The sequence below is a fragment of the Rhinoderma darwinii genome, chromosome 3 (genome assembly GCF_050947455.1).
Source record: "Rhinoderma darwinii isolate aRhiDar2 chromosome 3, aRhiDar2.hap1, whole genome shotgun sequence".
Taxonomy (NCBI): domain Eukaryota; kingdom Metazoa; phylum Chordata; class Amphibia; order Anura; family Rhinodermatidae; genus Rhinoderma; species Rhinoderma darwinii.
The window spans coordinates 355,934,109-355,943,590 of record NC_134689.1 but is presented as its reverse complement, the minus strand read 5'-3'; positions in this window follow the sequence as shown (position 1 = coordinate 355,943,590).

Sequence of the window (9,482 nt, the reverse complement as noted above, 5' to 3'; positions counted from 1 at the left end):
CATCTATTAGATCATGTCTCCTCCCTATTTTATGTCAGTTTAGAATATGAAATAAAGTATTTACATGTTCTACAAGTTTTCCGTGTATAATACAAAAGATTCCTATACCCAGTCATATATTAAAGCATCAAACTTAAAGACGCTCTGTCACCACATTATAAGTGGCCTATATTGTATATTATGTGATCGGTGCGGTAATGTAGATGACAGCAGTGTTTTTTATTTAGAAAAACGATCATTTTTGACGGAGTTATGACCTATATTAGCTTTATGCTAATATAGGTCATAACTCCATCAAAAATGATTGTTTTTCTATATAAAAAAACACTGCTCTAATCTACATTACAGCGCCAATCACATCATGTACAATATAGGCCACTTATAATGTGGCGACAGAGCCTCTTTAAGAGTACAACGCACTTCCTAGCAATTCAGTTGAGCATTAACCCATATGTTTAGTTTCTATCATTGCCGTGTAAAATTCCAGCATAAAAGTGCTCAGCAGTGTAAGTAAATACAGGGAGGTGAACTACCGTAGCTATTTCAATTTTTAAAGGACTCTTACAAAGAAAAAGGAGTCGTTGTGCGAAAAGAATGATAGCAACCATACAGTTTGTGAGAAAATTGGTAATAATTGCTTTTCAACAGACTGACATTCCATAACCATTTTCTTTACAAATCACAATCTATAAAATTGTAAACATTTCTTCTAGAAGAACTTTGCGACTAAAGTTTGTTGATCTTCTCCTCAAATACACCTTTACAGTCCACGTGATAAGGATGAGTAAAATGTTACATTCATTGCGCAAAGCCAGTGTATTACTGAGCTGAAAAATAGGCATGAAATAATTGGATATGGCCCTCAGACATTAAATCTCCACCTTTTAACACTATTTCATTTTAGGTCCAACATTATGCGGTTTATTGTTCTAAAAAATCTTTACCACAGTCAGAGCTATGTTTTTCTAATATACAACTCAAAATCCCCTGTATAGACATAAAGTTAAATGATTAGATTCTGGCAGCCTGGGGCCACCAGTAGAGGGAGCTTATTGCATACTGTCTTTTTATTGAGCTCAATGTATAAGCAGTATGATTACAGCTCCTACGCTCCCTCTAGTGCCCACTGGGAGCAGACAGAATTTTATAATTTAACCCTTCTTGAGATCTGCTGTACATGTACGGTGAATAAAGCCGGGATAAGAATGAGCAGGCTCAGGAACTGTGCCAGCTAAATATGCAGCAGGTGTCAGCAGGTGTCAGCTACATATTATAACTCTGATCCAGGATGTTTAACAACTTAATAGCGACTGTGGTATCTAAGCCATCACCCCATCGGCCCCCTTTTGATGCGATTGCGAGGTCGTCATGGCAGTCAGGGGCCTAATGAAGGCCCCAAATCTACCATTTTGCTTTTTCTATTGAGCCCTGCCAGAGGTCACACACACACACACACACACACACACACACACACACACACACACACACACACACACACACACACACACACACACACACACCATGTGGGGCCTAGAATTCAGTTAGCAACAGGGTTACATGACATATATGTTTTGGGGCAACATAGAGGACATATCCATCAGCTAAGTGAATAAGACTCATGGTGGAATAATGATGAACAACTACTACACTGTGCCTGTATTTACTTGGATAAAATGCCTACATTCATATAAGAAATTTATGTGAGCATAATTTGTAATATATGTATATTTGAAAACTGTATGATTTCCTATTTTATAAATAAAAATAAAAAAATGAGCTACCCCTTTAAGAGAAGAACACAAAGTGCACAATACACTGCAATACATACATATTGCAGTGTATTGTACTAGTGAACCAATGATTGCAAGTTCAAGTCCCCTAGTGGACAAAAAAAATGATAAAATATGTGATAGCATGCAGCAGCCAGACTACACAGTGTCAGGCAATAATTGTCATATACAGTGAAGGAAATAAGTATTTGATCCCTTGCTGATTTTGTAAGTTTGCCCACTGTCAAAGACATGAACAGTCTAGAATTTTTAGGATAGGTTAATTTTACCAGTGAGAGATAGATTATATATAAAAAAAAAAAAAAGAAGAAAATCACATAGTCAAAATTATATATATTTATTTGCATTGTGCACAGAGAAATAAGTATTTGATCCCCTACCAACCATTAAGAGTTCAGCCTCCTCCAGACCAGTTACACGCTCCAAATCAACTTGGTGCCTGCATTAAAGACAGCTGTCTTAAATGGTTACCTGTATAAAAGACTCCTGTCCACAGACTCAATTAATCAGTCTGACTCTAATCTCTACAACATGGGCAAGACCAAAGAGCTTTCTAAGGATGTCAGGGACAAGATCATAGACCTGCACAAGGCTGGAATGGGCTACAAAACCATAAGTATGACGCTGGGTGAGAAGGAGACAACTGTTGGTACAATAGTAAGAAAATGGAAGACATACAAAATGACTGTCAATCGACATCGATCTGGGGCTCCATGCAAAATCTCAGCTCGTGGGGTATCCTTGATCCTGAGGAAGGTGAGAGCTCAGCCGAAAACTACATGGGGGGAACTTGTTAATGATCTCAAGGCAGCTGGGACCACAGTCACCAAGAAAACCATTGGTAACACATTACGCCGTAATGGATTAAAATCCTGCAGTGCCCGCAAGGTCCCCCTGCTCAAGAAGGCACATGTACCGGCCCGTCTGAAGTTTGCAAATGAACATCTGGATGATTCTGAGAGTGATTGGGAGAAGGTGCTGTGGTCAGATGAGACTAAAATTGAGCTCTTTGGCATTAACTCAACTCGCCGTGTTTGGAGGAAGAGAAATGCTGCCTATGACCCAAAGAACACCGTCCCCACTGTCAAGCATGGAAGTGAAAACATTATGTTTTGGGGGTGTTTCTCTGCTAAGGGCACAGGACTACTTCACCGCATCAATGGGAGAATGGATGGAGCCATGTACCGTCAAATCCTGAGTGACAACCTCCTTCCCTCCACCAGGACATTAAAAATGGCTCGTGGCTGGGTCTTCCAGCACAACAATGACCCGAAACATACAGCCAAGGCAACAAAGGTGTGGCTCAAAAAGAAGCACATTAAGGTCATGGAGTGGCCTAGCCAGTCTCCAGACCTTAATCCCATCGAAAACTTATGGAGGGAGCTGAAGATCCGAGTTGCCAAGCGACAGCCTCGAAATCTTAATGATTTACAGATGATCTGCAAAGAGGAGTGGGCCAAAATTCCATCTAACATGTGTGCAAACCTCATCATCAACTTCAAAAAACGTCTGACTGCTGTGCTTGCCAACAAGGGTTTTGCCACCAAGTATTAAGTCTTGTTTGCCAAAGGGATCAAATACTTATTTCTCTGTGCACAATGCAAATAAATATATATAATTTTGACTATGTGATTTTCTTTTTTTTTTATATATATATATAATCTATCTCTCACTGGTAAAATCAACCTAGCCTAAAAATTCTAGATGGTTCATGTCTTTGACAGTGGGCAAACTTACAAAATCAGCAAGGGATGAAATACTTCTTTCCTTCACTGTACATGTATTCTCCAGTAGGATATTTACTACCAGTCTGGAACTTGTTAAATTTATGTCTCATCTAGAATTGGTAGAATTGATTTGCCAGGTTCGAGATTCTCAACAAATTAGAATGATTCACATTTTAGAGAATCATTGAAGAAGACAATTCCTAAATCTGTTCATCTCTAGTCTCATCTTATAAACAAGAGCAAATATTTGAAAAATTCCTTTGCCATTGATTAACCAGGAAGAACTTTAAATCTCTTTACTATAAATCCTGAACCTTGGGAAATGATTCTACTTTCTTTAGCTGCTGCATTACAACATAGTGTTACAGGGACTCTAAAAGTTAGAGAAAATGTAGATTTTATAAAAAACCAATTCAGGCTTTCAAAAAATTAAGGAAGATTTACACCTAAAATTTAAAATTGCCGATATATTAAATTGCCTGTATAAAACATAATTACCAAGGTTTGGCTGCTGCTCTTACTATGCCCAATTTTACATTTTGGCTATAAAGCCTATTTAAATATATTTGTTCCCCCTCTACCAGTGTTAGTCCTAGCCAACTTTCTTCTCCATATGTCACTTCATATGTCCTGGTTCCACAGACAAGTTTCCACCAACACACAGCTCCGTTTTCTCCAGTGGCACACCTTTGCTTTTAAATGGCCATCAATGTGAATAGATAATGTCATTGGACAATGGGTTTTTGAAAGGATCATTTTTTTTTTGTTATAATATAAAGCAGCTACCTGGCTCTTACCTTTCCTGTTGTATTCTGATTTTTTTTTTTATTATTGAATCCTGGCTACACGTGTGTGCGGGGTTGGTTCCAGTTTACCGCCTGTAATAATTCTGGTTCAACTTTTCGTTCTGACTCTGGCACTGTTTTCTGCTGCTCATTCTAGTTTGGCACTACTTTGGCTTCTGGCACCAACTCTAATAATGTATTTGTCTTTTGATTCTAGTCTCGAATCCTCCTGGCAGATGCCAATAGACAGATACTGAGAAGGTTGCAACCTGTGAATTTTCTTGCAGCAAAGACCATAGCTTCTAACCTTGGTAAATGTATTAGACCAAAGATTCTTTAGACCCCCACAGCTCAGTTTTACTTTTGCCGATCTTATTGTGGCATCGTGGGGGAACTTTATGAAGCCCTATATGAAAGCTTTCTGGGGTAGAAAATTGGAATTTGCGCAACAACTTGCACAATTAACCCAAGAGGAGGAGCTGAGCAGATTGATATAGTGTATAATTTAGTTATTTAAATTTCTGCTCATTCTGAGTTTGGGAGTCAATTGGGTTATCTCATTTAGTGATTGAGAGCTATTTCTGAATGCATAATCATGCAAGGAAGGCTGTCAATCATGGAGAAGGACCACCTGACTCCCAGAATAATCAGGGCTTTAAATCAATAAATTACAGGTTATACTGAATCTTTTCCCACATAACTATATTTGAATCTGCTCCGCTCCTCTTGCTCTATAACATGATGCCTGCAGATTGAACTCCATGATTCAACATGATAAGTTCCATTTAACAGTTGTTCTGAGTGCAGCAGGATTATAGACCGGCAGGCTTGGGTCAGTAATGGAGCAATATCAAGCAGGGACATAGCCATAGGGGGATGCAGAAGTAGCAGTTGAACCCAGGCCGTGGTGCTTAAAGGGGCCCTAACTGGTGCCAGTAACACATTCCAATACTCTGAGCTATTTCCTAATTCTGCATGTGCATCCTGGCATGCTTGGCTGGCCCTGTTTGATGGTGCATAAAGCTTTGAGAGTTTGCAGAAGCATAGCCTATAGAATGGCATGGTATTACAATTAGCAGCAGGACTGCTGCTAAACAATGATTTTTGTTATATCTGTATTTGGGCGTTGCTAGGCAACGCCTTTGGTCTGAGTCTGGATTTGGTCATCATTTAGCTTTACCTGTTTAATTTGGGTGGAGTACTTTTCTTGGGCCTATATATACTTCTGGTCTGGATAAATCAGGTGCTGGTTGTATAGTTTCTGGCATGTCCTTAACTCTTTCCAGATTATTGTTGGTGACTTTGTTCTTTCAATGTGTTTGTTTGTACTGTGGGACCTGTTGATCCTCTGAGAGATCTAATTTTTGTAGAGTGATTTTATGTGTAACCTTGAATCTGTAGTTCCACTGGTTTGTTTGCCTTTCTCATGCGTTTGATCTGCTGCCAAGTTGTTGTCTTCTGTGGGATAGAATTCAGACAGAATCAGTGAGTGCTGGTAATTCTTTCCACTGTCTATTCATCGGTTAACTGTTTGCATGCTATTCATCTGCCATCCACTCCATTTATGCATCGTCTCCATCTTCTACTACTTTTATTGTGTGGTTCTAACTTGTGCCTTTAAATCTCTATCAGTGTTGATGCGTGCTTCACCCATGTGATAGCGATTGTCTGGTGTTGCGGTCTTGAGCATCACCAGCGGCGCAACACATCGGAAAGTTCTGCAGTTCATAACAATTTTAGTATTTTTTTATTAGGTTTTATTTATAAGTTTTCATAAAAAAAATCATCGTACAACAACCTCTAGTTGCAACAGATGGTGCCAAAACAACCAGTGTTTATAAAATTATGTGTAACTATATTTATGAAGAGTGAATCATAAAATGTTCTCTTCTTCTTTAAGTCTTAAAAATGTGAATACGCTGCAAATGTCGAACCTAACAAATCAATTGCACCATCTCTGTTTATTATTATTTGTACAAATTTTATAAAGCCTGAACAGGCAGTGGTTCATAGTTTTATCCTAGTACTGTAAATACATGATCAAAAAGCTACACATTATTGTACGGTTTGGTGTGATCAATTTTGTGTAGCCACATTTATGTGTATGTCTGTGTGTGTATAAATGTATTATAACTCAGACATCTGAGTAGCTTATTAGCCTCCACAGGCTCTGGTTTGTGTGCATCACAGGCCTGGTTAAGCAGTGTGTCACTGCTGTGAGGACCCATGCAGATGTAATATTATGGAGATACAGACTCCTGCTAAGAGTACCAATTGAATATTGTATGCCTCGGAACACTGTGCTAAGTGATTTCGTACAAAGAATGCTGTTTTCTTTCTGTAGCGTTCACAAACAAAAATAAGTACAAAAGGACTTATAAAGTAAAAGAATAATACATCAAAAGATTAGGCCTGTGGTATAACTAAATCAGTCACCCTAGTCTATTTCCTTTATCTAGTACTTAAATTATTCATTTACCTAAGTGCTTATTTATCACAATGCAGAAAATAATTTTACATCATCTATGATTTATCTAAAAAATAAAGGATTTGAGGTAATTGAAGAAGCATGAGCCAAAAGAATATTCTTGTTTCTTGTCATAAATACTTAGTAAACTAAAACCTGCTATACATTACATATTAGATGGGTGTCGGTGGAACTTTAAAGGTTTTAGCAGGATTCAACTATAATTTAACGTGTTATAGAGTAGACAGACTTAATTCTAAATCCAACCCTTTTTTTTTTTCTCTAGAGGTGTCTGGCAGCCGCTTTTTTCCTTTTCCTATAGCAGTCAACATGTATACTTGATTGATTCAATATTTATGAGTGAGTTGAGGAGATAGCTGTCACGCGTCCCATGACCGGGCTTAGAGGTGTGTGACCTGTGTAGTCAGATAGGGCACATCAGCTATCACTACTGAGGGGTGCACCACCAATAGCCCGGCATCAAAGGCTTGTGACCACCACTAATAGTAATTTGAATTGAATAGAAGTATTATTTAGACATTGTATAGCGCTGTTATCAGCTTACTTTATATGTGCATTTACAATTTGGTCAATGTATGTTGGTACTATTTGAGAAATATTTGGTAGTATTACTTGTGTGGCACTGCTACTTTGGCACTGTATGGTATATTATTTTTGCAGTGTATGGAGGTGACAGTCCTGTATAGCATTGTTATTTAGACAACTGTATATTAATGTTTTCTAGGCACCATCCTATTTGACACAGATGATAAGGCACTATATGGTATGCTTATTAGTGTACTGTATGACAGTACACCATATGTAAAGGGTGCCAATAGAAGGGTTAAAGGCTTGAGAAAATGTATGTCAAGGTGAAACAGCTGTTGCCTGTTTAGCTTACTGTCTGTACCAGCCACCATGTCTCCCTTTTGAAAAAAATAAAGTAACAAAGGATTATAACCGTAGTGAGTGCTTCTCCTTTTCTCTATTTATGTATGGAGCCTACAGAAGGGTACCACACAGGGCACCATCGAGCATAAGGTTGCCTCTGGCAGTAAATGGGAGTATCTGACTACAAACTCTGGGATCTGAAGTTCCTTAACTCAGTATGGGCACAGTGCTTGGAGAAGCGGAGAGATAGCATCTACATTTTTAAGGATTTTTTCTATAATCAATATTTATAACCTGTTCACAGTATAGGCGGTAAATTTATGATCGGTGGGACCGACAGCTGGGATCCTGAGAACAGGGTTACCCGGCCGTTCCTGCGAGCCCCATATGAATGGAGTGGTACTACGCATGCTCTGCCATTGCTCCATTAATTTTCTATCGGGCTGCAGGAGATCATATGGAGTGAACAGGGACAGCCAGGTAAGCCTGTTCTCGAGATTGGGGGGCGTTCAGACCACCCAAATCCTGTTGATAGGTGATAAATATTGATAATGAGAAAACCCCTTTAAGTTCTATTATGAAACTGCATTCAGATCAAAACATTCCATGCATCAGGTTTTCCATAAGAAGTTGAGGAGGTTGGGCATTTGCAGTGTTTATTTGCACTCAATGATGAGCTTATGAAGTAAAAAAAAATATATTGTGAGTATAATAAAGAATTTTTTTATCTCCAACATTGGCCAGTGTTCAGTACAGATGTAGCCATCTTTATCTTGACTTTCAACGCATTAAATACACAGTGTCAAGAAACTTTAATTTGACTTTTTTAATGTCTTTTCAATGGCCTTTGTTGTGTGATATCACGCTGCAACAAGTTACCAGAGTCAAGATAAAGATGGCTACATCGGTACAGTATATGTGTGGTTCATTTTTGGTTTGTGGAGGGCAGCAATAGCGAGTCTTGCACAGTGTGCCAGCCAACTTAAAGCTGGCCTTGCTCAGACTAGTAGTTTATGTAGCGCTGCAGCCATTTCTGGACAGCGCTGAGGGAAACAGCGGATCCACGGCACAACTGGCGGGTGCCAGGTAAGGTACGTATTATTTTACAATATTGTATGTCACAGTCCTGGGTGTCAAGATAAAGATGGCTACATCCATGTACTGATTTTGATATATGTCCTAGATATGCATTTATATATTCAGTGCATAGGCCATTGGAGGAAAAATGTAGCATTACGTACTGGATGTGCTGGATCTGCCAGAGCGAGAGCCACTCTAAAGCTTTGTTCACATTGCGTATTTCCTAACATACACCCCTGCTAGAAAACTTTGGCGTATGCCATTGTTTAGGCATACAGTGGCATACATCTCCCATAGGATCCCTGTATGCCTCTGTATAGTCTACTTGTCAGGATTTGAATACATAAACTTCCATTGTCCCAGGCAGCCACTCTTCTCATTGAACCATCTGAAATGCTGGACAGCTCCACTACCTGGGTTACATGTCCATCGTCATCTTAAAAGCAGTGGGTGTACAGATGTAGCCAAGTTTATCTTGACTCTGATACCTTGCTGCAGCGTGAAATCACACAATAAAATCCATTGAAAAGCCATTGAAAAAGTCAAGTTAACGTTTCTTGCCCCTGTGTATTTAATGCGTTATAAGTCAAGATAAAGATGGCTACATCTGTATTCACTCCTGCCATCCACTGTTTACAGACAGACGATCAAAGGGGAGCCTTGAACATCAGAGCTGGAGTAAGTAATAGGAGTCGTTTTTATGGCAATCGGAGCACGGTTTGAAATGAATTTTAACAAATTT